Source organism: Delphinus delphis, chromosome 6 (genome assembly GCF_949987515.2).
Source record: "Delphinus delphis chromosome 6, mDelDel1.2, whole genome shotgun sequence".
Classification (NCBI taxonomy): domain Eukaryota; kingdom Metazoa; phylum Chordata; class Mammalia; order Artiodactyla; family Delphinidae; genus Delphinus; species Delphinus delphis.
The window spans coordinates 19,120,904-19,125,512 of NC_082688.1; the positions used below are offsets into that span (position 1 = coordinate 19,120,904).

At 47.2% G+C, this 4,609-nt stretch overlaps 1 long non-coding RNA gene across 1 annotated transcript in view; it reads right to left on the bottom strand.

The window, feature by feature from the left end:
* Positions 1-4,609, bottom strand: part of LOC132427124 (uncharacterized) — a 227,101-nt gene that overhangs the window by 211,167 nt on the left and 11,325 nt on the right. The window lies entirely within an intron of this gene.

Below are 4,609 nucleotides of genomic sequence, written 5' to 3' on the forward strand. Positions count from 1 at the left end.
TTTCTGCCATACCTCACTCTCAGGTCTCATGAAAGCATGACTTAATAATGTAAACATAAGTGAAGATTTTATAGAAGAGTCTTAGGAAACCCATTTCTGTTCCTTTCTCCAGATCCCTTCTTTGGTTATTCTGTTTTGAGTTTAATACACTAAACCAGGGATCAGCAAACTTTCCAGTAAAGGAGTAGAGAGTAATTTTTAGACTATGGGTCATGAGGTGTCTGTTGCAACTACTTAACTCTGCCATTAGAATGCAAACAGAGTCACAGACGTGCATAAGCAAATGTGCATGACTGTGTTTTGATAAAACTGTATTTATTAAAATAGGTGGTGGGTTGGATTTGGCCGGTGACCACAGTTTGCTGACCCTGCCCTAACCTTTCCCCTACTGTATCTGTCATCACTGGACGCTCTCAGGAAGTGTCACTCTGGCCAACTCCAGTGTCCAGTCTCTCCAAGTTCTTTAGCCTCAGCAAAGCAAAGCCCTCCCCAGTTAATGGGACAGGGCCCTCCCCCCTCAGTAAGCAGTTTCATTGCAAGGTTTATTGCTTGAAGATACCCTGGGGGAGTCTGTCCTCTCACATACACCAATAGTTTTATAAAAGATTTCTTGCTACTACATACAGTGATCACCACAAGAGAACTTTAGGTAAATACGACAAATATATCTCCATCTGCATAAGCAGTAACATTTTTGCAGCCTATAGCCATATTTGAGGCTAGAAAGAGGTCTCAATCAAGGGATTAAAAAAAAAAGTCTTCATGCCAACACTCACCTCTTCATGAGCCTTAGTATTCTCATCTGCACAACAGGGGGCAGAATTTCACCTGCACAAAGGCCAGAGTCTGGACCAAATGATCCCTTGTAGGTTCTTTCTGGAAGCTGGACAGGTTATTTTCCTAAACCAATGATTTCCAAATGGTTTCAGGAATCAGAATTCCCTTGGGTGCTGGTTAAAACACAGATTACTAAACCCCAGCCTGAGTTTCGGATTCAGTAGGTCTAGGGTGGAGCCCAAGAATTTGCAGTGCCGCCAAGTTCTGCTATCGCTGGTTCAGGGACCATGCTTTGGGAACAACTAGTCTGTCTACATGATAGAGATCTCACAGTCCCTCTTATGGGGAAGCAATGGCAGGGGAGGAGGGTCCTACAGCTGGTTCCCCTTCAGTTTTTCAGAATGGGGTTCCTTCTTGAAGGGATGAGAGATTAGTTCTGTTTGCCCGCTGAGTCTCTGGTGCCACAGCCACACCTCAGCAACTAATTACAGGCTGAAAGGAGGCTGGTGGTGACTCTCATGGAGCCATGGTGGAACGTCAAAGCCAATGGGTGAGCCATCCGGAGAAGGACAGGGAAAGGGGGGACCATTGAGAAGTGACAGATATGCAATCACACAATTCCTTTGTATAAGCCAACCTTCTAGAACTTTCTCTTTCCATAAACACAAAATCAACACAATCATTGACTGCAGATTGACCATATGTAGGCCCAGCACCGAGTAATGCAGGGTGGGCTGCAAGGACTCAAAAGACTGGAAAAGTGCAGACTGCCCTCAGGAACTCTCAATCTTACGCGGAAGGCAAAATTCACGACAGTGTCGAGACAAGTAGATGTTGAGATGCAATGTTATGTGGTGTGAAGATAGAAGGCTCTGGAGAGAGGATGCTGGTGGACTTGAGAGGTCTAGGCAGCCTTTCCTAGAGCATTGAGCCAGGCTGGCAGGGGCCTCGAGGGACAGGAAGGATCTGAAGCGGTGGAAGAGTGAGGAGAACACGGCAAGAAGCCAGAGTGTGCCTAGAATACCAGCAGAGAGGGGATAAGAATGAGCACAGGGACTTCTAAGTATGTCTCTACCCCTCCCCAAGGAAACTCCCCCGAGTCATTTCCATTCCTTTGTCTCTGTTTCCTGATTTGAGGATTGAGGGCTTTGAGCTAAATCACAAGTTTCCAAATTTTGTTCCATCTTAGAGAGATCCCAGGTTATTCAATGGTAAATGAGCAGTCTGTGCTCAGCCCTTGTCATCCTGCTTCTGCTTCAGCCAGAGAACTCCACTTTCCTGCACTGTTACACTCATTGTACAGTTTCACTTCCAGAAAGGATTTGAAAATCACTGAGCAAGAAACTCTGTAAAAGCTCTTTCCATTTGTACACGGGGTGGCTGGAGAGAGAGGAGAAAGCAGCCAGTCAGCACAAGGGATGGGACCACTAGGTGGGCCGGGCTAGCTTCCGGCACAGCTTGACAGCAGAGAGGAGTTCAGGCCAATGGAGGTTAGAATTAGGAAACCATTGATGGTTCATGGGTGGAGGAGTAGCACAGGGAGAGGAGTGGAATTGCGCCCACAAGCAGCCAGGGAAGCAAAATCTCAACTGCTCAGAAGGCTCTGAGTAAAAAAAAACAAAAGGGTGATTTTTCCCCCTTGTCAGCCTTCCCTCCCAGGACATTGTACTGTATGCAAAACGTGTAACTGTAAGACAAACATTTTTTTCCACTGCCCTTCTGAGCCCCACGGGCCTTCAGGAAGACCTGCACTTCAAGCAAAGCCTTTTTATTTTTCAACACCCACAGCTTCCATTCAACAATCAGAAGTTTTCCACTTTCATCAAAGAGACTGCAGAGAAAGGTCGAGGGAGCAGTCTGTTCTCAGCAGCTCTAGGAAGGTTACAGAGCCCCCTGCTACCCACTCACTGCTTATGCCCACCAGAGGACACAGTCTTCTCCCCGAATCAGCCGGGCGCATACCCCACAGAACACTGGCTTGCTTCATTCCCACCTCAGCCACAGATCAAATGAAGGTGTGCACCTACTTCTTCCAAAACCAAGTCCGATGTGGGATCAAGGGGACCTCAGCTTCCTTGACTATAAAATGGGTACATTTTACACCACTCTATTTAGCCCCCCCCCAGAGTTACCTCTTGATGGCTCTTTCATCTCCAGAATCTATGATCTTATGGATTCACTCGCAAGGAATATCCAGACCAATTCCTAGAGTGACCCAACTTAGGTTACGGTCAGCAGTGGGATCTCTGCAAAGGTGGCAGTGGTAATAATCCAAGCTTGGCTTTGGACACGGGACCTTTCCTTGGGGGGATCTGTGATTTCTGCTTGCTCTCAGAGATATATGGCAGCCAAACAGTGAGCAGAAAGGGGAGGGGTGGTACAAAGACCTGGGTACTTCCAAATGAAGTTTTCGAAGAGCTACATCCGGAGGCGCCAATTATGCAGTGATTCATTTTTTAAATGGTATTTTGAAGTGGAGATCATTAGTAACCACAGATGTGACGCAGCTCTGCCCCCCAGAGAATCTATCTTCTCTATCTGTCTAAATTCCAGACTATTTGGAACGTAGAACCAGAATGGTCCAATACCATCGGCCAAGTCTATTCCCGTTCATGAAGTACTCTTACATCACCATCTCATTTATCTTCACGGTGGCTGTCAGTGCAGATGGGGAAAAGAGAGGGGCATAAGGATTTGTACAAGGTCCCAAGACCTTTATGGGGTTGGGCTGAGACAAGACCTCAGGTTTTCAGCCTTCAAGTGCAATGAGAGTTGAACGATTTAGCATGGGTTCAGGGGCCAGACAGGTATAGCTATGCACTCAAGTTATCTTGCAACTTTGACTGAGGCAGTGTTCATCCTCTCTGATCCTCAATTTTCCCATCTGTAAAAAAGAAATATTAGCTGCCTCAGAGGGCAGAGGTGAGGATGAAGTGAGGGATCGTGTAAATCTCCTAGCACTGTGCCTGAGACAGAAGAGGTTCAACTGTAGTGGTCACATACACACACAGCACACACAACACACACGTATGCACACATCATGCACCACACAATGTGCACCACACGTCATAAAGGCACACCACACATGCACACACCATACAGAACACACACACCCCCTGCATTCCGCACCATACCACTTCCCGACACCCACCCTCACCGCCAATTCCTTCCCCTTTTTCTGAGTTTTATGGCAGGCCCAAGTTTATATGCAAATTTAACAGATCCCAATACACTCTGCAGGAATTTTTGTTCAGAAGATCAGTGTCTCCAGATTCCTGCTCTCAAACAGTATCTTTGGACCTGTCACCAAATTTCTTACTGCCATGAGCTTGTCTCCCTTTGGCTCAATCTCCACATTTGTGGGCTCTTCCTTCCCAGATATCTGGTAGCATTTCCAGTTTTTAGCAGGAGCCAATATTATCAACCTTTTGAGTCATTCTACCACAGTCCAAGGGATCCAGCCTCCCCAAGGCCCAGCAAAGAGACATTTTTCTGATGAGGACTTCTGAGCCACAGGCCTTGCTAAAGAGAACGCGCAGCTTCTCAGGCCGGAAGGCGTTTTGTGGCTGAGTGTGATTGAAACAGAAGTTGCTTTGTGCGCGCGCACGCACACACACACACACACGCACACACACACACACGCGTACACATCAGAGTAGGGAAACCGTCATTTTCCTACTCACCCTCTGATATCAGCCACCTTCTCTGTAGCTACAGTTTCTCTTCACTCACATTAATCCCTGGCGATGAAAAATGAACCTCTCCCCCACCCGCGCTGCTGCCTTTCGCCTCCCGCCCCCAGAGAAGCATTTCTTCATGAGGCAGACGGTGA